This window comes from Rousettus aegyptiacus, unplaced genomic scaffold (genome assembly GCF_014176215.1).
Source record: "Rousettus aegyptiacus isolate mRouAeg1 unplaced genomic scaffold, mRouAeg1.p scaffold_m13_p_2, whole genome shotgun sequence".
NCBI classification, from domain to species: Eukaryota; Metazoa; Chordata; class Mammalia; order Chiroptera; family Pteropodidae; genus Rousettus; species Rousettus aegyptiacus.
Genome location: NW_023416295.1, coordinates 18977555 through 19002602, shown reverse-complemented (window position 1 = coordinate 19002602; position 25048 = coordinate 18977555). Strand labels below are relative to the sequence as shown.

Sequence of the window (25048 nt, the reverse complement as noted above, 5' to 3'; positions counted from 1 at the left end):
TGGGCTTCATTGGGGGTCGGAGTGAGGAAAAGGGAAAGGCTTGAGATTGCTACCAAGGCGACAAACATTGGGACATAGAAAACCAGGGCAAATGACAAGGCGAGAAGTCACCACTAGTAGTCTTTACTCCATTTCTCTCCAACTGCTGCCGGCCCCAGGTCTGAGTTCCTTTTTAGTCACAGTTGGATGATATTTACCCACCCCTACCAACAACCCTGTGCTGTTGCAAGACTCAATGGTAATGATTACCATAAAGTGACTCGGAAATGGCATAGTGCAGGGCCAATTATAATTATTATTATTGTTATTACTATTATTAGGCTCCAAATAACAAAACAAAATAAAACCTGAAAAAAAAAACCTGTTTTTTGTTTTTGTTGTATTTATATTGTATTTATTAAACCTAATATATAGATTAAGTTTAATAAATATGTGTGTGTGTGTGTGTGTGTGTGTGTGTGTGTGTATAAGCAATAGGCTCCATTATCAGAAACTAAATAAAAACTCCTGTTGTGGAATTTTAATATGAGATAATTTAAAAAGCATTACAGACTGATGTGATAACCTATGTTTCATAAAGTCTGTCGGCTACTATAAACATATGCTCTTTTATTAATACTATGCATGTGTTATTTTATCATGATATTTTAATTTTTATGTTTTACCATTGTATAATGTGACATAGTACAGCCTTACTTATATTTAAAGTAGTTAAATGGCAACTAAGTTAACAGATTAGTTGAGGGACCACAAATTCACTAAAGTAATAAAGTCAAACAGTGCTTACCAAATAAATCTCTTTCTATAGAAGTTGACAAGGGCTTCATTTAATCAGAACTAATGAAATTTGAGGTACTGAACTGCTTATAGAATAGAATTTAAAATAAAAACAAGAACAACAAAACCCTTATTCTTGCTAATAGTTGGGCTTAAATTTCGGACTCTTTCCAGCATAATAAGGCATTAGAAAACGCTCTGGAATTATTCGCAGTGAAGTGAATTTCTTGGTAGTAAAATTCATGGAATATCAAACGAGAAATACATTCTTCATTGTTCCCCCAAAGTGTTATTAGTCAGTTGACTTTGTACTTGCTATAAGAATAAATACACATATGGAGTTCTTCCTTCTTGCGGATGACAGTTTAAGAAGAGCCTAATAGAGAATAATGTGTTGTTGTTTTTTTTTTGATACAGTGAATGTTTATAGATGCCACAAAATAGATACAACATTTACAGTCCTCCTCTCCCCTTAGGAGTCATTATCTAATATAACACTGGACTTTAAAGTGTGAGACTATATAGATATACATAAAATTCTGGAATATAGCCCTAAAATTATAGTCTTTTGTGATGAGGCAGGAACTGAAGAATGGACTGACTGAAAATCAGACAGAATTGACTGGGGATCTAGATCTGAGACTTTGGGCAAATAACCTCAGCCATCTGAGTTCTCTTTTCCTTATCTTCATAACGGGGCTAGTAGGATCAATGTTGGATACAGCATTGAGGTGAAGATTACTTGTGACAACTAAGGAAAGGCATCTAGCGACCTGATAGATATCTACTCAACAAATTAACTGCCTGCCTCTTAAAATCCCAATTTCCTAGTAAGCTGAAACACACATATATACACACACAATTTTAAAAACATCTTTTAAAAGTGATTATAAGTACATAAAGAATATCTAATCTTCAACTATCTCAATAGATATTTTAATGCATATACATTTTAGAGCTCATATCACATTCATTACATGCCAGTTAACCATTGGGGCAGAGTTTATTACATGAAAATAAATCTGTTGTAAAGATTTCCTTGCAATTATTTCACTGACATTATTCTAGCCACACGCTTATGCAGCTTTTCAAATTAATATGCTTAGATTACTGAGCGAGTAATCAGAGCAGTGGAATTCTATGAGGAACTCGATTACTAAAGAAAATGATCATTCAAGCATTTGAGAAATCCGAGCTACACCTAATTTTGAATAGTGGACCATTATTGACATTAAGGAAGCATTCAATATAAACGCTTGGACATGTAGCACCAGAATAAACAGAACTAGCTGCTTGCTAATATCTCTGTTAAAAGTTATTCTACCTAGCTGAAATATATATATATATATATATATATATATATATATATATCTCAATTAAAAAAATAAGAAGCTGATTGCTTGATTGAATAAACATCAGATTGTTAACTCACACCTAAACTAAACAATTTTAATTTTTCTACTTGAGATAGAATAATCCTTGATAGTCTAGAAATACTTATCCAAGAAATGCAAATTTAAGAATTACTCTCCACATATTTCCATATTAGAAAAGTTTAACTACTTCGATTATTGTATTTTAATCATTCCACCGCCAAAAAGCCCTCTTTTGACTAAATGATCACAAATAGATTCACATTCCATGTTTTTACTCATTTGATAATTCTTAATCAGAATTTTATTTTCTCCATATTAGCCATTTAACTAAGCCAACTGTGATAAAAATTATTTTTCTAATTCTAATTTTTATCTAATATTTAAAGCAAAGAAGATTTTAATAACCACATTATCTTTTAAAAAACACTGAATTAGGAAAGGTAGTATAGAAAATGTGTTACGTTTACTGTTCTTTCTCTGCTCTCTATTGAGACAAGTGATAAAAAATAATTATCCAAAAGTGAGTGATAATTCCTAATAAACCCAGCAGTTATCAGCTGTGTGGCTTTGGGGAAGTTACTTCGCCAAAGTGTTAAAATATAGCAGACAATGATCATAACATTGATGATAATGATGATGATGATCACATGGTGGTATTCCAGACTACTAAAAACAACAATAACACAAAAACAAGATAGTATTTATAAGGTGAAAGTGTTACAAGAGATTATTGTAATTATTCTGAGTTCCATTTTTTAGAATATTGATTCTTTATCTGCTCAATCCATGTACCATATTGAAAACATGTTGAAAGCTTTGGTCCCTTTCCCTAGAAAAATAAATATATGTACAGATAAAAATGTTGATAAATTTCAAGAAACTATGGCCTCTCTAAAGCCTATTCATTGACTTACACTGTTTAAGAATTTTATTGTGGTAAAAGTAGAATAGCGCCTGTGATATGATAGAGATCTTTCATGTTCTTGGTAAATTAATAAACAATAATAGAGTACACTAATTTTAAAAGACATGAATTTAAAAAATAGGGGAGTCTTGCTTGCATTTTTCTGAATCCTAACATTAGCATTTTATTACTAGCTCTACTTTCCATGTTATGAAGAGAATAGGACAGAATTATTCATAAAAGCTCAACAGCAACGCACGTGCATATTAGGTTTTCTAAAGTACTACTGGCTATTTATGTATGAAGGGGTGAGAAATATATAATTCATTTTTGTAAAATCTCTGGAAGATAATCTTTGACAATTTGCATCCCTAACATTGTGTCATGACCCAGAATTTGTGTTTCCTCTTAATTTTTAGTATAATATTCAAACAGAAAAGTACACAAGTCATAATTGTACAGCTTAATGAATAAATGAAAGTAACCATACCCATGTAACCATTACCTAAGCCAAGAAGTTAAATTCTACTAGCACCATCTTGGGTTTCAACCTTTAGAATAATGTATTAAAAACATTTGAAGTCCATAAAATAATAAATAATTAATTCATACATATTCCATGTTAGAAACTATTCGTTTTTGGAAAAATATGTGTCAATTGCCCTTAATTTACTTTCTGTCTAATCTCTTAGACTCCTTAAATTTAAGAGTAGATAAAGTGAATGAATCTAAAGATAGTCCATAAAAAGAGATTTGCAGCCTTTAAATCTGGAAAACATTTTCATATGGACTACACTGAAATTCCATCACTCATCTTACCCATCACTACAGTGAATAAATTCTCTTCCTGAAAAGGAAAAAATAAAATTTAAAAAAAAAAGGTTTTCCATTTAAAAGAATAAAACTGAAGGAAGTGAGAAATGTAATGAAAAAAAGATTAAATCCTTCAGAAATTGGTTAACTGATTGCCTGACAATTATAACAGAAATGCTTTAAATCTGAAACCCATCAACCCTGACTCTGGTTTTCTTTTCTCCTTAATTAGAAGAAAAATAAAACTTAAATTTATTCTTGTTTAGCTGGACCTTTGGGGAAATACATAGGAAGTTGTAGTCAATAAAAGTACCTGCTACTTCTTTGTTGCTAAGGTTATCGGAGAGTTAGCAGCAAATGAGATTTTATAATTTATCATTATCGTGTATTAAAATTTTATAACTAGCTGCTTAGGAGAGGCTGTAAGTAAAAGTCACATTACCAAAACTGAGTTAAAATGCAGCACGGAGATAAAAGGTATGAACTCAAGTATCATCACTAACTAAAGGCACACATTTCCTTGAAGGGTAGGTATTAATAAACAAATACAAGAAATATTTTCCCATATTATTTTCCAAATAAAATTGTTTGGCCATGATCTTATCAGCCTAATTATATGGCAGTAAACTATGCCTATTACCGAGACATGCTAGATGAAGATTTCAGCCTCTATTACTTACACAGGAAGACATACCAGGGTCTCTGAGAGACTATTGAGAAAAGAAGAACTGGAGGCCGCAACAGGTACAGCTAATACCATGCTGGCTTTACCATGATAATATGATTCAGGGACTGCAGATTCCGAATTAAGATGTGTTTAGTATCCAAAATAGTTGTTTGTACGCATTTCAAGGCAAATATTGGTGAATAAACCGGTCCATAAAATATTCCAGGTCAAAAATGAAAGTTTATATATCATGATTCTTACTGTTACATCATATTTATTATCCTATATTTGAACCTAGGTAACTGTTATCTTTCTCTAACAAATGATTCTGAAATAAAATGCATTTTAAACCTAAAAAAAAAGATTTTAAAGTCCTGTCTTCAAAGATACCCAAGACATTTTATAATAAACATCAAAAATATGCTTACTGTATGTGGTACTTTAAATAAAAGTTTTTCTATCTTTTGGCCAAATATTTGGTGAATTGTTTACAATGATTCAATAATGAGGCTCTTTTAATAGTCTATGTCATAGAAACACTTTAAAAACATTATTTTGTCACGTAAAGGGGAATGTCTGAGATCAATGACTGCGACATTTTGGAAATTTTAGAGAAATGCTATTTTACATGACCATAGTCACCTTTAATCCCTATTCCAGAACCCACTATACTAATTTGATCTTTCATTTTCACCTACTCCCAAAATTGGTTGCAGATTTCCTCATGACACAAATTAATTTGTTCTTTCATCTATCTTTTCAGCATCTGTTTATTAAGAAACTACCATGCTTAGGATTGGCATTCTCAGATCCAAAAGGGGTGTGTGTTCGCATGTGCGTGTATACGTGTGTTAGGAGATATATGGCTGGTAAGACAGAAGAATTCACAGGTTTTTAAATTTCTAAGGAGAGGAAAGAGGGAATTCTAATCACTATGAAGCTATGATGTCGATAACATTCTATTAAGTCTTGCACTAAGTGAAACAACTATGCATTGAGATGTTAACAGCTGTGATACTTTCTAGTGGGGAAAAACAGAGATTAAGCAATTTGTGCATAGGTACACAGTTTCTCATTTTTAAATATTAACACTATGTATCTCATGCAGTTTTTGAGAAAACTAAATGACTTAATGTATGCAAAGTGTAGTAGTGCCAGCTACATGATAAATATTCATTAAATAACCAATACTATTATTGTTACTACCAAGATAGGCACTGTTCAAAGTGCATTAATTACATTATTTAATTTGATGTTCACAATAGCTTTATGTGGTAGGTAACATCATTCCTATTTTACAGATGAGTAAACTATGAACTAGAGAGTTTGAGTAACTTGTCCAATAATACGAAGCTAATATGTGTTGGAAATGAAATTTGAACTGAGACAATCCAAGGTCCACACTCTTAAATACTAAGTTATAGACTCGTAAACTAAAAAAGACTCTTAGAGAGTAAGGCAGAGTCTGTATCTAATAGGAAACAACCTGGACCTAGTGTTCAAGGGAGCTCAGACTTACATGCTTTGCTTGATCTGATGGTATGGAACTCCATGGGATTCCAAAACCCCAAAAAAGGTCACTTCATCAGTTAAACAAAAGGCAAAAAATGTTTTGTAGGATACTGTATGTGTCTGCTTCATGTTTGCTAATGACCTAGTCTTTCCTTCTCTTTAATCAATGAGACTATTTAGTTAAACCTGGAAATGACCTTACATATCACCTGGTTCAATACTTTCATTGACTCAACCACCATCAAACAGCATAGGGACTAGACCTAAATTTTCTTAACATTAACATTTTCTAATAAAGGATATCTTGCAACCAAGATTGTACACATACAAACATAAAGATGCTGCATAGAAACTTTTAAAGTAAGTAAGCAACTTAGAAAAAAACTATTTCTATTTGTTTATTTTTTAGATTATAAAACTGGAGCTCGGAGAAATGTGAAAAATGCAACATTTTAAAGTAAATAACAGATCTAAATTCGAGGTTCCTTCTATTATACATTGTGATTAGAGATAATGTTCTTAAACTAAATCACACTGGTGTATATGACTGACGAGAGCTTAACCCTCTCAAAGAAGTAAGAAATTTTAAATACAACTCTCCTTTTGTAAATTATAAACTCTTTGATGACAGTAATTAATAATATAATTTTGCCATTTTCACATAGTGACTTAACTGTAGCTAGTGCTAAATAAGCCTTTATTGAGTAATAACAACCATAAACTTTGTGACTGGCACCAGTCCAATATTTAAGAACAAATGATTCTATATTCTGCTGGAAAACAGCTTCAAAAGAGCTACCCAATCATGCATCCTATTGCCTGAGGTCACCCATATATAAATTAGAATTAAACTACCTATAGTTTTCCAGACAAATTAACTAATAAAATAAGTACAATTTGTCTCTCTGGAAGAGACTACTTAAATTGTTCTAAAAATATGCCTCTATAAGCCTGAAGGCAAAAAACATGTCACCACTCTGCCTTCATTCTTTCAAACCAAATATAGACTATTCTAAATTTACTTTATTTGTTCTATTTTTTTACTCTATAATTAGTTAACATCATTAATGTCTTCATTATATTTTATTATTCTTAATAGACCCTTTCCAAAATTTCCAGCATTGTTCCTGTGATCTACAGAGAAAAGGACTAAAAAAGTTTGATTTTTCTTTGGGTTGGAATTCAAATGGCCTATACTCAGTTCCAGAAATGGGTGGTCTTTTTATAATCCTGACACCTAGAGGAATAAATTAAAGTTAAAAAAAAAAAACAACAACTTTAGGTCAATAAAAATAATATCGTTTGGGTTTCTTTGTGCTAAGGTCCAAAAGAAAGTTTGAGTTCTTCGTGCCAAAAATTATCAGAGCTCTTCTGAAAACTACTGAAAAGTGAGTGGTGATTTTTGTTTTCCTTTTCAGGGATTCTGCAACTAAACAAGAAAACATGAGTCTAGAAAGAAATGGATGTAGAATGGGATACTGATCAACATGAGTTAATGACTTGAGCTTCCTTAGATGAGGAAATGCTAGCAATTCCCAGAGATAATTCCTATTAGGTGGTTAAAATGCAGACTACACATGAGGATACTTACACACACACTGCAATTCAGTAGATTAGTGTAAAATATACTCAAAGTGTACTCATTCATTCAACAAATAATTATTAAGTGTCTACTATATACCAGATATGCCTAGGGAAAACCCTGGCTAAGATGTGGGTTCTGATTGCTATATCTTAAGAGTCTCAATAAATGATACTATTTATTTCCTATTTGATCTGAAATTCCTGAATTTCTGAATCTGGGTGATCATAACTAATCCTTTAGTAATCATTCCAAAATCTGTTCACAAAACAGCATAATCTGGGTAGCTTCTAAAAATATACTGCTTCCTAGGCCCACCCATACATCTACTGAATCAGAATCCAGTTGTGGGGGATGAGGAATCTGTGTGGTGTGTGTGTGTGTGTGCGCGCGCGCGTGCACGCACGCCTGCGTGCATGTGTATGTGTGTGCACACACATGCATGTGTGCATTTAAAATCCTTCAGTCATTTTGATAAAACTTGTTTGTGAACCAGAATTTAGGAACCACTGATGTTCGGTTCACAATCCTTATTTCTAAAATGAAATCACCCTTGACTAATTCAACGAGGGCTCTTATTGCATAAACCCATTAGAGCTACTGCTCCATTAGTACTATTCTTGTCCAGATAGTGGCACTGCCATGTCTATTAAAATACAGGCTCACTGGATTAGAGGATTAGTTCATGGAAGAATCTTCCTTTTAAATTGCTTAATACCTTACTCATTTATAACTTTTAGAAACCTTAAAATATTGGTATCTGCAGAATCCCACATATAGGAAAAGACTCATGGATGATTTAACTTTTTCAGGTTCTCTCAATAAATCAATGGTAAAGAACATATTTGAAATTTGTTCACTGATGTAGTATACTCAGAGCAAGGATGGTGCCTGGCACAAAGTAGGTGCTCAATAATTACTTGTTACTTAAGTGAATAAACAAGTGAATGAACAAATAAATAAATAGAATCAAGATATTATTAGTTAAAATGTATTTAGCCATTTATCAGTGGCTAGTGGTAGTTAATATAACATTTATTTTAGCTTTTGTCATATTGCATTATAATTATTCATTGCCATGACTGACACAAACTATGCCTTATTTATAAAGTTCCCAGTCTTACTCAGAGCATGGCATATGGTAGACATTCAATAAAGGTTATTTGAATGAATGGATAAATAGAACAAGCTACTTTTAAAATTAATATTTAATTTATTTTAACACTGATACCAGTGAACTTTGATTAAACATGATTAGATACAGTAATTCGTGCTCATTTCAATTCAAGACAATATTCTCTATTGGTTGGGAAAACATAAATTCCAAGGGGACATTATAAATATTTTGGAGGACCATCATTCATCTCAGTGCTCATATTTCATAATCAAGCTTATAAACAGTTTCTGAATAGATCACTTTATTAAGGTTTATATTTGGATAAGATCTTGTGAAATGATATCTTAATTTCCCTTATTGCTTACCAGTTTTACCATTACATGTCTGAAACCTGAATGATACCTATTTAGTAAGACATAGAATCTAAATATTGCCTATAATTATAGTTATGCCTTTGCAACCCTTTTAAAACATTAATTATTAATAATGGAGTAGGAAATTATGTCTAAATAATAAAGTTTCTAAGGTATATGAAGAGGAATAATGTATTTAAAGGGCTTCATAATAAAGTATGGAGTAATTGTAAAACTATTTTATATAATTCATAAGACTGTTTTTCTCACCACACAGAATTGATCAGTTTTTATAAATACTACATTACTAATTTTACTTATGCAAGTAGGTTAAGAATGAAAGAAGGCTTAGGTATATTAGAGAAACAGGCAATTTTCTAACCCATAACAGTTACTCTGGTATGTTATTCCAAGTGGACTTGAACTTTTCTGATTCATTATTATAAAAAGAATTTATATAGTAAAATTGTTACAAATCAGTAAAACTGTCAACATAGTAGATGTCTATTGTTAGGATCTAGTAGTAAACTTTAGATAGCCATATGTGTTTATTGCTGCACAGTTAAACTTCAAGAAAAAGTACATTATGTGTACCATTCAACAGAAATGTAAGGTTTTGAATAACTGGAGCAAAGAAAATGTGTTGTATTACCCTCACATACAGTATGGAATAAGGAAACTAATGGTTTGTAATGGTTTGGAAAAGAAAATTAGGTTGAAAAATGATTGGCATCAAGTTCTTCAAGAAGAGTGAATAGAAATAAACACAGGAAAAAATATTTATATTTTTTAAGACCAATAATGAGATGAATTTGGGGTTGATTTCATCAATAATAGGAGATATACCACTGAATAGATTAATATGGTTGGGGGGAAGCAAAGACTAATTAGAATTGCTAAGAAGGCAAACTATTCAGAGTCTTCAGACGCTTCCCTGAGTTAGGATTAATCATGGCATATATGAGCCAGAGATTTTCAACATAAAAAATGGCATTGGCATGAAATGCAGTGGTGGGAAAGAAGAACAAATGCTATAGTGAGGGAATGAGAGCCTGACTTCCCCTTTTGTTACCTAGTTCTCCTTTTTTAAGGTGCTTAGAAACTAGTTTTCACACTTGCTTCATGAAAAGGAAGTTTTGCAGTTAATTTTTTGCAAACCCCAGATTGAGCAAAATTAAACAGGTCTACTTACTTTGAATCCACTTATAGCTTTTAATACGCAATGCATAACATACAACAGGTTCTAAGTTGTTCCATAAACATTTGTTCAATAAAAAGGTATAAAGTATGCAGTGTTTCTCAAACATACTGCTCTGCAGAATCCGTTTTTAAGCAGTCATTTGGGTCGTTGGAAAAAGCATAGGAAGGCCCTGATGTTGCATAGTTTACTCATTGTGAAATGCTGATCTAAACTGCCGAAATAATTAACATAATTTTGAAAATAATAGGTTTATATTAAATCCATGTCTTATGACATTTTGATTCATTAGTGTTCACTGTGATTTTGGCTTATCTGCGACCTCTTTCTATCAGCTTCTCTTTAAGAAGTTAACTAGATTCCTAATTTACGATATTTATATTAGTACACTGACTTCTTTTCATTAAGATATGAGGTCATATTATAGATTGAAAACAACCTTATAAATATGCATTTCCCTTCAGATTTAAGGAAATCTACCTCCTTGATTTTTTTTTTTTATTTTGCTGTTCTTTCAGCATTTGTGTGAGTTATAGATTTTTCTTACAGAAACAAAACTCTGCCAAATATCTCTTAAAAACTCAGAGGCACAAAATGCACTCTCAACCAATACTGGCTCGTAGACACTTGGTGTCAGTAATACAATTTTGCTTACTATACAAAAAAATTATTTAGGAGATAGAAGTACATTTTGTTTTATGTTGATGTCCCAAAATCACAGACAAAATTTCAACCTTTTCTGAGGGCACCACACTGCTTCAAACTACTTGAACTACCAGTGAGATGTTTTTGCTTTTGTAAATGATGTTCTTGCAAGAACTTCAGAATCATAGCAGGATTGGAATAAAACATTATTTAAATAACATTTTGGTAGACTCAGAAATTCTAGCTCTCCTCATTCCGCTGAGATTAGGTTTCCAAAATACAAGTAAAATTTTCATTGGTTCAGAAACTTTTGCTTTGTAGAGTAGAACTTCTTAAGTTTTAACACCCCCATGAAGGACTGGAGAATCTTATTAAAATATGGATTCTAATTAAGTTGGTCTGAGATGGGGCCTGAGGTTCTGCATTTCTTATACGTCTGCACTGATGACTGTGGACCACCTTTGAGTAACAAGGTTAACATGCATAAAATGTCACTGCTGACTTGGAAATGAATTCCCTTAGTTTCTATGAAATTTATTGCCTAACATCTAGCATATCATAAATAACTTAGACACTGTAAGTATATTCATTTTCTTTTCTCAATAAATTTGTATAAAGATTTCATTTTTAAGGGTCAGAACTGGTCCAATGTTCTCAGAACTACAAATAGCTCAGGTTAATCTTTTTTTCCATTGGATTGACATTTTCTCTCAAAGTATTCTTCCCTTTATATCATTTTTTAAATTGGCAAACCAATTAGCCCTATTGTTGGTCAGTTATAATCTTTCTATTATACTCAGGACATGAGATCCTAATTTATATAACATAATGCAAAGATTATAAAAATTACCTAGGACTAATGAGGACAGCTTTCAGATTCTTTAAATTTATATATTTATTTGTAATTTATATTTAACCAATTCACCTTCACAAAATTTTAGATGGCACCTGTTTCTTTTAAACTGCTGGTCCCTCTCTCATCTGTATTTCAATGTTTCTTATGTTTTAGTGTGAATAGGAATCACCAGGAAGACTACGGAAAATGCTAATTCCATGCCCACCAAGAAAGTCTCACTCTACTGGTCTGGGGTGAGACCTAAGAATCTGCATTTTAGCAAATATCTCTTGCATTTCTAGTGTAATCAGACATTTTGAGAAACAGGGCAATCCCAACTAAAGTTCCAACATCTACCCTTGCTACTTAAAGCCTGATATTAAAAAAAAAAAAAAAAATGGTTCTGATATTGCTCATTAGCTTCATGACTGAGTTTGTTTGTTTGTTTGTTTGTTTGTTTGTTTGTTTTTGGCAAGGTTCCAAAGGCTTTGTTTTTAAATACTTATACTCCTGATCCACAACTAATCCTTTGTTTGAGTTGCTGTTTCGATAACCTGCCTGATTTTCCCGTACCTTCTTGGACTAAGGACCTTCACTCATAAGTCTTCTCAGGGATGACAGTTTATCTTTCAAACCAGACACTTTTGAGAGTAATAGGAAGTGCTATTAATAATTATGCCAGGATAACTGACATAAACTGGAAATGTCCAGAGCAGACTTTATGTCATCCTGATCTTGAATCTCAACTCAGGGAAATTTTTAAAACACATTTAAAACTGATGGCAAATTGTTATCTACTTCTTTTGGATTCTCCATTGAGTACTATTCTTGGATAGAAAATTCCTACAGCACTTCATGTTAGTCTTCTAGCAGTTACTGGTTCCCTTTGCTACCTTCACTGACACGCCCTTGGGATATTCTGCTTTCCAGCAGACATAATACTTTCACACTGTCTGGAGGGGAGACCCTTTAGACCCAGCCCCAATGTGGCAGCAATTTTATTCCCACATCACCCCACCAGGTACAATTAAGTGGGGCATGAAAGTTTATATTTATGCATAAGACAACATGAATTCAAGGTGGCTGTTTTAATTCAGTTGCCCATATTTGGGTTGACATCTTTAATGTCACATTATGAAAAATAGTTAAAATTTATAACATTGCATCAAATAAACATTTTACATATTTCATTGCCTTTCTCTTAATGTTTCCAAATGTGAAATAATTGTTGTATTTCAGAGAAAAGAGAGAAGCACTAAGATAAATAATACTTTTCCACACATACCTAAACGATTCATTGAACAGGTGCTTCAACATTGCATTAATATCAATTCATGTCTCTCTTCTCTAAGTATTGATATATCTAGTCAATTATGGAAGGAAATTCAGAGAATTAATCCTTTTCAAATTGAAAAGAATTAAAGTACATTTAAAGGGAGGTTCCATGTCCATATGGAGAAATTGAGGATGACTCTATAATATAACATGAAATTAATTATATAAAGTGTGAAGGAAGACAGATTTATACATTTTAAAGATTATTTCATCCTCTTGTTTATTGTATTTGATTGGATTTAAAAAAAAAATTAAGATGGAAAAAGCACCTTCAAGAAATGTTTCCAGTGCATTAGTTTAAAAGAAAGCAATAAACTAAGTAGAAAGTTTTGAAATGTAGTATAGTATTAGTAAATCATATACTAAAGGCTAACCTTACAGGTATGTGTTGTTTTTATAAATTAACTAGAACTGGTTTAACCCTAGGGTCAGTTTCAGGCAGTGTACACCAGCAATCAGATTACAACTTGATGCAAATTTTGTCTCATTAAAAAAGTCACATACTCTACCACTTCATTTGTAAGATAATTATGTACCTGACCAAGGTCAGGGGATTTTCCTTCTGTTTCTTTCAGTGAAGGAACTCAGTTTTTTAAATGCAGCTACACTGTGGAAAATATTACCTAATCTATTTTCATCTGAGGAAATATCAGGGAGAAGCAAACTTCTATAACTCAGGTTTTTGCTTATTTCTGAATTTTTCATTTAAAATAAGGAATCTTATAAAATATGCTTATTTGAGATTTTGAGAAAGCATAACTATAATATCATTCCAGTCCAGAAACTGCTCATTCTATAATTCTTAGAGAAAAAGAGAAAATTATTACTGCCAAAATAGTTGCAATTCCCATAGCTTGGTTATAATAAAATTTTTGAAATGTGTTCAAATACACAAAATGAGCTCCTACTGGAAATGAGAGAAATACAGTGATTCTTAGGTTTTCAAGATACATCAACACTTTAAGGTTTTTGGTTCAAATTTAGATTTGTAGATGAAGAAAGGACTCTTGGTGACATATGCCCTGAGACCTGAAATGACAATAACAAGCTAACCAAGATTTAGATTTGTAGATGAAGAAAGGACTCTTGGTGACATATGCCCTGAGACCTGAAATGACAATAACAAGCTAACCAAGATTTAAAGTAAGAGCCTTCCAAGGAAAAAAAAAAAAAGACAATTATTAGAAAGCATTCAGGCAGGAATAAAATCGATGTATGTGTGGAACAAATGACAAATATATACAGAATATAATGAGAGAGAGAGAGAGAGAGAGAGAGAGAGAGAGAGAGAGAGAGAGAGCGCGCGAGCGAGCACGTGAGAGAGAAAGAAATAGAAAATAAGAACCACGGACATTTTATGTAAATCAATGGAAACCACTGAAGATATTTGAATGAGGAAGTAACATGAGGTGATTTACATTTTTATTTTTAAAAACATTATTCTGGTTATTCTGTAAATAAAAAAAAAAGTATTGGAGAAAGAACGAAAACAGCTTCTAAGAGGGGAAGCAGGGAGTCCAGTTAGGAAGCCACTGATGTAATCTAAGAAAGAGATGGTGCTGGTGGCTGCTCTAGTGAGGTGGAGGTAGAAATAAAAATGGATAAACCTGTGTCTTTCATTTTTTTTTCTTTCTCTGACCTCAAGATGCTTTCAGCGTTTCTTTCTTCTGTAGTTAAATCCAATGATTTTAATATACATTTTTTCTCTATCAGATGCTACTAGAATTTTTCTAGGTGAGCATTTACTGTACATAGTCTTAGTTAAAATTCTTAGATAATCGCAGTTGATCTAACTCATGGTATTTGTTGAGCTTAAAAATATGTATAGGGTTGTATGCTTCATTTAGAAGGTGAATCCCTGTCTCACTTTAAAGTCTCCAAATGTGTTACTTAATAAATTATTTTATTTTAAACCTTTAAATTTTTTCCCCACAAAACACAAATAGCTGATGAGAAATATAAAACAAATATTTGGAGTCTTTTAAAATAAAATAAAAGCTAATATTTCAAAAAAGACTTTGAAATAAGCATATCAGAATATTTGGTATTATGTAAAAAATATAAAATTACTAAACAAAGTATTTCTTTGTTATACTAGCGGGGTATATTAGGTATTGTCTTAGAAGTGAAACTGACTTTAAACAAGATTATTTTAGCAAACTAAAATTGTTAATAGCTAATAATTTTGAAAATAATCCTGAAATGTCTTAATTTTTCATTGATAAGTTTTACTTTTTGCACATATATAACCCATAAGGTATCCATATTTTCAATTATTTAGCTACCCTTTATTTTTTTTTTTTTACTATTTACAAAAGATTAGTTAGATTACTTATAGTTTCAGCATCAAATTTCACTGCCTTTGGAATTCTTCAATGTGCTTTCTTCATTGATTATATTAGCTATCAGTTAAGAGTAAAGAGGCCCCTCATATTATGAAAGTAGAGCCTGCCTCTATTTTACTAAATGACAAAGAATTTCTCATTGACCACACTTGAGTCAGTCTCCTCTAAACTCTCTTCTCTAAGCCTTGACCTGTCATTGGCCAATTTAGTCCAGAATTCTGCAGAGCCAGTTTAATGAAAAGCCCCCAACTCTTGCATCTGATAACCCTGGATATTTGGCCTGCTTTCAGCAAGAGTCCTGTTGTTCAGTAGATCCGGCAAGTATTCCCCTAGCCTTGATGTTTTTTCTTTGTTATTTTCTATTCACTAACCTTCCCACTCTCCTCTTTAGCTATAAATCTCCACTTGTCTCTCTATTCAGAGTTGAGCCTGATCTCAAGTTCCTACTGCAAAATCTCCATAGAAGTAGTCCCTTCCTCTTAAACAAAGTCTTTCTTCCTGACTTTAACAAGTATCATGAAGTATTTTTCTTTTAACAGAAAGACCCAATATATATCCTATAAAAATTCTATTAAAATAAGGCATTTATCTACACTTTATTGAGTTACTTCAAATTATGTTTCAGGAGAACATCAATAAACAGAGAAATCAAACCAGTAAGAGGTTATCCTCATTCACATCATTTTAGTCTTTGAGTTTCAAGGAACCAGCAAGGAGTTAGCTAGAAGGAAACCAGAGAAAATGAGTAATCTAGCTATGAATCTTTTTAGAAGAACAATTGTAGAATTACTATTAAATAATCAAGGCTACTTTTTAGAGATAAAACATTGGATACACGGAAAACTAAAGTAGCTTGATTGAAGAGTCCTGAAAGAGTTAATTAGTAAAACCAGAATATTCTATTGCCCAGGGAGATTGATCATGGGGAAAGATGAGTGATTGTGGAATCAGGAATGGTCAGATTAATATGTAACAGAAGAAATGACTTCTGCTCTGCCAGAGAAACTGCAGTTGAAATCGTTTACTTCCTGTCAAATTTGAGGGTGTTCCTTATAATGCATTCCTGCTCCACATAACAGTGCTGAAAAGAACTGAATGTGTACAGAGAAAGAGTAGGAACAGCTACGCAAAGAAAATCCACTCCTCAGGTGACTGGCAGCAGTCATAGGCATGATTTGAAAAGAACTTTAAACAAAACAAATCTACGATTCAGCACTGCGTGTACTTGTTCAAAATTAGAGCAGGATCACTAGTGCTACATGAATGAAATTGCGATGTCAACTTTGAAATATGGACTTTTTGAGAAAATTACAGATTCAGAGTCCTCTGCAATTGATAGTCTAAAGCGAAAAGAAAAAAGGGGGTGTGGTCTTTCTACATCAAATCAATATAGAAAGGATAATAGTACTAACAAGCAGCTCCACAAAAGGAGAACTTGGTCAGTGTGAAAAAAAAAAAAAAAAAGCCCTGAAAAGATATTACAAAAACATTTTCATGTAAAAATAAGATAATAACGGTACTTATCTCTTTGAGTTGCTTTAGGAAATGATGATATGAAACATTTACTACATACTAGAGTGTTATTGTGAGTCCTGCAAGAAGCAAACAACAGGGATGCGCTAGACATACAAGAGATTCGTTAGAGTAAATTCCTACAAGGGAAAGAGGTAGTGTGTGAGAGACCACAATGCAGGTCTAAACCTTGTAAAGGAGAGGGGGAAGGAAGGGCAATTGGGTTCTTTGCAGTTTCTAAGAAAGTTTCACTAGGCCAATGATGAGTCCTCTAGCCAAAGTTGTCTAAAATAGGAGGACCATGTCTCTCAAAAATGCTGGATTAGCATCCGTGCCATGCTTAGTCATTTGATGGGAGCTGTCATGCAAAGTGTAGCTTCAGTGTTTTAGTGTTGAGTAGTGACCAAGGTTAGAGGCTTCAGAAGGAAATTTTCATGTCTGCCTCATAGATTTTCCACTAAGAAACTAATATACATTAGTTGCTATGCCCATTTTTAAATATTATATTTGCATTATAAAATTTTATTCATTAAACTGCATATCCTGACAACTTTACATATTGCAGCTCATAAGTGAACATTTCATATTATCAATTTGTGGAACATCCTAATAACTGGCCGCTTGATTTCTAGAACATCATCAACTTTTTCTGAATATCAAAATAGGTATAAATTTTTATTATTTTAAGTGTAGAGGTTTTTTAATTGAAGAGAATCTTGAAATTTGGGGAGGTCACCTGTCATTCAACCAGAATGACTTTTTTTTTTTATCTGTTTTGCATACTGAATATGCAGGTATAGTCTCAAGAAAGAGTTCTGTGTCTAACAAAAGCCTGAAAACTGTTGTTTTTATTTAATTTTGTCCTGATTGTGCTCATCCTAGTAACAAGAATCATGAGCCACATAAACTTAATAAAAAGCAAGACAAAGATGTTAAGAGAGTTGAATTTTTAGCCTCACATTCATGAAAACAAAAATATATCTCTGGGTTTTGAATTATGAAGAGGAAATCAGTACACTAATAGTACTTATTCTTGTCTAATAGTCAAAAAAACATACTGCAACAAGCAGTATGCTCCATTTTTTTTACAAGATCATTAAATTTCCCATCTCTTTTATGTTATGAATGGATTATATTGTAGTTTTTAAACAATGACTTTCCATCATACAATACTGAAATTTTACAAACATATTTTAAAAATACTACACTTCTTATTCATTTTTAGCTTCTAATCTATGAATAAAGAAGGCTTTAGCATTCATATCTCTATTTATGGCTCTCTTTTATTTTTAACCAGTGGAATTCTTCCACTAATCTTTAACCCATGAATTTCTTTTTTCATTTTTTATTTCTATTTGTCAAGTAACTCCCAATTCAAATTATCAACAATAAACCTCACAATACTAACCTGAAATTATGGTCATAATAAGTTTATGGATTATATTTTCATTTTGTCAACCAGATCATCAATGAACATGTTTAATAATTTTGTACATCTTCGGAACATCATTCAAAATTCTCCTGACTTACAAGTCAAATCCAGGCTGACACAATCCACTGATAATACTCTTGGGACTTCAATATTTTCTACATGTGACTCTAACTCTCAAATGATTACTACCATGTACTTCCAGTAAGAATATATCATGTGGAAATAAAGTCAATGCTGAGAGAGAGAAGTAAACACTATCTATTGCTTTATCTATGCTTGCTATTCTGTCACAGTCCAGAGTATTCAGATAAAATTAAACTGTTATCTTTATTCATTCATTTGATACTAAAATGATAGAAATAACATATAATTTCCTTGCTACAGTGAGAAGGATGTTATAAATCACTTTGTACTGCCACATAAAGTTCTAAATGCATTAAATAAAGCAGAAATTTATAATGGGGTTTTACTGAATATGGAAGAAGGCTCAGAAAGCATAGAATCCTGATTTTTAGATTTTAAGGACCTAGAGAACAAAATCCCTGTCATCTCATTCTAAGCACATCAGTTCAATGAAATTCATTGGAAAACAGCTCATAATATTAGTCTTTTCCATAGTTATTTTCAAAGTTTTAATAAATTCATTTCAGTAATCAGACTATTTAAATTTAATTTTAGGTATTAATTTTTCATGCTTTAATCATATTTTATATTTCCACCTATGTTTATTTTTACCAAATATTTACACGTATCATGCACATTCTCAAGAACTCGTTTCTTGAAATAAATGATAAATAAGGAATAAAATAATTAAACACATTATTATTTTCTATTTTTACACAATTACTTTATCCTAAAACTAAATCTATTTTCCAGGGGATAAAAATTAAGAAATAATCCTAATTTTTTAATAGAATTTGCTCTTATTGGGAAAAACTTAAGAAATTGTATTCATATAGATGGGTCACTGATTTGACCATATTGCAGAAGAAAGCATTTTATAACAGTAGCTATTAAAGAAATACAAAGACATTAACATCTCTAAACTTAGTGCTCAAAATAAATAGTTAAAGTATGTTTCTTAGTCTCTGTACTGTTGACATATTGGAGCTGTATAATTCTTTGTCAAGGGGCCCCTTTTGGGCACTGTAGAATATTTAGCAGTATCCTTCCCAGGCTCTATCCGCTAGATGCCAGTAGTATTTGCTTGCCCTCCACTCCCGTTCCCCTGTAGTTGTGACAACCAAACAACATCTTCAAACACTGGCAAAATGTTCCCTGAGGAGAATACTGCTCTCAATTTAAAACATACGGCACAAGTAATAAAAGAATATATAACTTGATGAGGAATAGCAATAATAACTGCAGAGCTAAATGTGATTACTCACTACATGCTAGGCAATATGTTGAGTACTTTTATAAGCATTACATCATTTCATTCCTACAATAACTCTGTGAGATTTCTACTACCATTACCCCATTCTATAGATAAGAAAATAGTCTGAGTTTATATACACGCCCCAAATCCATAATGAGTAATAGTCGAGGTCAGATTCTTTCCCAGATCTTTCTGATTCCAGAGTCAGAGCTCTTAGCCACTCTACGCTATTGCCTGTAATAATCATGGGACAGTAAATTAAATGATGCCATCAACCTAACGGTATTATTATATAACATGAAATTAGAGCCTTTTAGAGTTCAAATTAAGTGTGGTTTCTATTGCCTGATATATTGTGAGAAAAGGCAACAAACTTGTGTTTGTATCACACAAGCAGCAGGACTTTCAGTCCCTGGAGGGACTTTCAGTCCCTGGACTCATCACAAGTCCTTCTGCTTTGCTTTTTTTTTGTAGCCACTCCTTGTGTTTAACAGTTCTTACCTGTCCCATCTTTATGGTGGATAAGTAGTAAACTTTTCTATGGAGACCAAAACTCAGTTACCATAATTACTATTCAAAACAATAGTTATAACTTAGGCAGGACTGTGACATTAAATGTCATTTCAAAAAGCTATTTATAACAATTGTGGATTTTATATACTCTCTTCATCCGTGATTTCTAATGTTACATCCTTAATTTCTAATGTCTTATTTTTATTGTTAGAGAATGAAGGACAATGTCTTCAGAAGAAGAGGTTCTAGAGAATACAATATACATAAATTTTACTTTGGTCAATTTTTTTCCTGCTTATCTTCTCTTAATAAACAGATGAAATCCATTAAATTACTAATGATACTAGATTATTTTGTCAAGAGGAAGATCATTGCCCAAACTCAGAACTGTCACATACATATGCAAATATCCTACTTCCTCTCTCTCTTTCCCCCAGGGCCTGTAAGGATGAAAGATCTAGGAAAGAATTGAATGTCACCTGTACTTAATAATATAAGTAATTCTTGATTTCAGAGTAAAATCAATTTTGTGTATTTGTATATAAGCTTTCCCAAAGAGGCTTAGAAACATCCCTAAATTATACCTTAAATTATAGTAAGGAAGAAAGAAAACCATTTAGAGTAGGTGTAAAATGTTATGCAACTAGAAAACAAAGTAGTTATATCAGTAGCCAGGGGAAGGAGGTTGGTACAATCTTGCACATGATGAACTCCTAATAGCTTGCTAAGGTAGCATATACTCTACTTGAACTCTTGTAGACTTCACTGTATACTCTCAGTCTGATTATGTTTTCAAGATCAATTTATGTTGCTTTATGGAACTCCATTTTATTACATTTGACTGTTGCATGATAGGCTATACCATACATATACCACATTACAGTGGTATATGCTACTGTGATGGTCACTTTGGCTGTTCATAGTTCCTCACTACCACAAAAAATGTTTCAGTGAACATTTTCATACACACCTCCTGATAAGACCTGGGAGTTTCTCTGGTTTATATCTAACAATGGGATAGCTAGGTCACGTGGTAGTGGCATATTTATTTTCACCAGAGTGCTTTTCTACCAGCTACTGCAATAGAGGAAAATCCACCAATTATTTAATTCACAGGATTCTTTGAATCAGTATTGTCTACAACCTGAATAAGAGAGTCCCCGAGATGTTAATAGGTGTTTTAGAAGAAAGAATACCACATAAAAATGTGTTTGCAAAATGTTCTCTTAACTAACAAGTCTAATCTACTACAAAACTGCTCAGCTCCTTTTAATACACAAATGCACACTGGAATGTTCAACGGGAAAGAAGGTAAGACAATTTTCTTAAGCATGATTGAGCCCAAAGCATATTTTTTTCAGACCTCCTTAGAAACATCTCCTGAGATAGTGATGTATGGAATACAATTTAGAAAACATTGCAATGCATTAGGCAAAAAATTACCAAGAACGAAATATAATAGTTCTGATACCAACACCCAAAAGAAGCATTCCTCTAGAGCCCATGTAAAAAACAATGACAACAACAAACTAGTCAATATAATGATTTGTATCTTCAACAATCCCTAACATATTGATATATTTTATAAGGCTTCCCTCACCCTCAATATTAATTAGGTCAAAAAGACTTAGTAAAGAGCTAAGTAATATGTAACTAACAAAATATAGCTCAGATACATAGCTCTCCTATAGTGTGACTTTGGGCAAAGCATAGAGGAATGGATGAACTGCTTAGACTTTAGCTAATAGGCCATAAATATCATTTCTCTTAGGTGATAAGTTTTTGACAGTTACTGGCTTGTATTAAACAAATAAATATATATGCATTCCTGGGTAAATAAGTGCAGTGCAGTTATTCTGTACCACTAACTAAATCTGAAACTATAAGCTACAACAATCACTTAAGGGGAGTTAAGAAATTAAGTAAAATAATCATTTTCATCTTTAAAACTAATTTTTAAAGGCTTATATAAATGTTATATGTAAATTTAAAATGTAAATTCTAAATCATTATTTTGATAATGATAATGTATCTCAATTACTAGTAAATTTAGGGCAAGAAAAATAATTCTTTTGTTCTGAGAGCAAAAGGAAGGAAAACTTATTTTAACTCTCTGAAAAAGATATAGAAGTAGTACAATGTATATTTTCCACTCTTTACCCACTAAGAAATTCAAGATTGCATTTACAGTTAAAAATGTGTGTTCCTTCAGGAGTCTATGTACCAGAGAGTTTATTTAAGCTGATAAGTAAACTTTTCTCTAATATTAGTTGTCTAGACCATTTCACTTCCATTTTAGACACATGCTCTCAGAGGCAGAGATAGTCGGTTCTTTGTCACAGCAGATAAAATAAGCTCACAGCCAAGAATACCAGAGCACTATTTCTGTCAGGTACATATCAACATTTATGTTGTCACCTATACCAGCAGAACATTTAACAGATCGACTGTATCTACATTTTCAAATTATCTGATATCTATTTTTATATTTCTTCGATGACTCTCCCCCGAAAAGGTTATGAAGTGACACAGAATGTGAGGTAAAAATGTTTTTCTCAATCAAATGCATTAATGCCCAGATTTTTTTTTTTAATAAAATCTGTTCTAAAGTGATTAAACTTTCAAGTTCAATTCACATGTAATTTTGCCTCTTGCAGCATACTGACCAATAAAAGATACTTAAATGAATGTTTATATAAATTCATCCTGAAAAAAAAGATAACAAACACAAACATCAGGTGAAAAGAAATTGTCAAGGTATATTTTGTAGTTTATTATTTTATATCACTTTGTATTTACATCTGTTATAGCACTGTTGTGCCATATCTTAAACTATCGGTCTCTGGCTCTATCACACAATGTGTTGAAACTTTAAAGAACAGAAATCCCCCTATAATTTCTAATTCTTAGAGTTGGGGTACTTAGAAAAAAATGGAAAGAATCAAGGACAAAAGAAAAGAAATAATTAACAGATCCTAAAATCACTATTAGTTTTAAGAATACTAAAATCAATTTTTCTTTACATTAAAACAAGTATTTTTTTAGGCACCTCTGCAACAGCTCAATTTTCTGTTTTAATGTGTACTTCTCATTAATAAAAAATAAAATAAATTGGTCTCTGATATATGAATTAGCTTGGCTTTAGAGTTGATGGGACATGAACCTGTCTGGCACAGCCTTATCTCAAAGAGTCATATCAGATAAGCCTGAGTGCTAACACTGTAAGTCACAGCACTGGGAAACATGATTTGGCAAGCTTTATAAAACCCTGACTCTACTCATGGAAATGATAGCAAATTTTATTTTCTAGAAGTCTGATATCCAAATGGTATATAAATATAGAAGGATTTACAAAAAAAAGAAAAATTAATCTAAAAATTTAATCTATACAACTGATGATAATTATTTAGATGTGTTTGTGTCTTCCAAGACTTCCATTATTGTCCTCTGATGCTTTATTTTTTGTCAGTAAATATAACTTAAACTGACGCTTTCAAACTATCCTTAATTTTGTGACTTGAAAACAATAGGACATGAGAAATCATTTGTGTATCCAAACCAAATTCTGAGGGAACAACAGATATTAGAGACTTTACAGAATGGTAGCAGTGTTTCTTATTTGATTATTAGCTTTCCTTTCATATCTCTCTCTTTTAAGATTTGAAAATTAATAAAAAAGAAGGATGTGTTAATTTAATAATTTTAAAAATTTAAGTAATTCAAGATATGACACTTAAAAAAAGTCTTAGTAGTCTTTTGGGGGGAGGAAGTTTGAGAATAACATTTTATAATATTTTAAAATACAGTTTAAAGGGATTTCAAGTCCATACAGCCAGCTTTAGGCATTATGGCATTCAATTCTCATTCACAATTTCCTATTATTATATATTTCTGGACAAGAGGGTATTTTGTTAATTCCCTTACAAACCAATTAAACTACAAATCTTAGCATCAAAAAACATTTTAGAGCTTACCAGTAAAATGAAATAATTATTTTACAATCAAAGAACTATCATCCAGAAAGGTCACAGGAAAAGGATGAAATGATGAAATCTTATCATTGAAACTGAGCTCATATCTTGAAGTTAAACACTTGGGTGTTTCACCATCAAATTTATGTTTTTATGAAACTGAGAAACATGCTGAAAAAAATCTCACCTATTTTAGTAAAGTGTCTGCACAGAGAGCCAGATAGTCTCACATGTTACTGCTGGAAAGTATGGTCACAGTACCTCAAATCTTATCATTTTCCTTTCGATAAAAAGTTTCCTTCAAATCATTATAGAAAAATGCAAATGAAAATAAAAACACACCACACTGACTTACAAAAGACTATGAAGAATACAAAGTGTTGTATCTGAGTATTCGCAAAGAATAAAGTAATACTCAAGTTTTTAACACAGATTCACATTCTAACAAACAAAGAGAATCTGTACAGAAGGTGAATAAGTTGTTTCTCAAAATAAAAATGTGAAAATAGAATAAAGTAAACCTAAAACTCAGTGGACATGCTTGGCTGGAGATAGTTCAAAGCCTAAGGCCGTGTACTGCATGAGCCTATGGTGATATTGTGAGTGTGTTTTTCTTCAGTGTGTTCAGTCTGCCAGTTTAATGGTTCAATATTAAGTTTTTGCCTCCTCAGAGCAAAAACTGATTTCAAAAAATGATTCAAAATTCTGTTCATAATAACACTAATGACTGGCAAATAAACTTTCATAACTATAAGCCAAGACTTAGGCAAAGAAATAGAGACT

General features: G+C 32.1%; 1 protein-coding gene and 1 long non-coding RNA gene across 7 annotated transcripts in view; both read right to left on the bottom strand.

Annotated features, from left to right (window-relative positions):
* Positions 1 to 25048, bottom strand: part of ERBB4 (erb-b2 receptor tyrosine kinase 4) — a 944884-nt gene that overhangs the window by 756174 nt on the left and 163662 nt on the right. The gene's annotated exons all lie outside the window — the stretch shown is intronic.
* LOC118613635 lies at positions 10494 to 15090 on the bottom strand. The gene is made up of 2 exons (XR_004955592.1): positions 14223 to 15090; positions 10494 to 14143 (listed from the first exon to the last, which is right to left on the bottom strand). It is a non-coding gene; the product is annotated as an uncharacterized LOC118613635 (long non-coding RNA).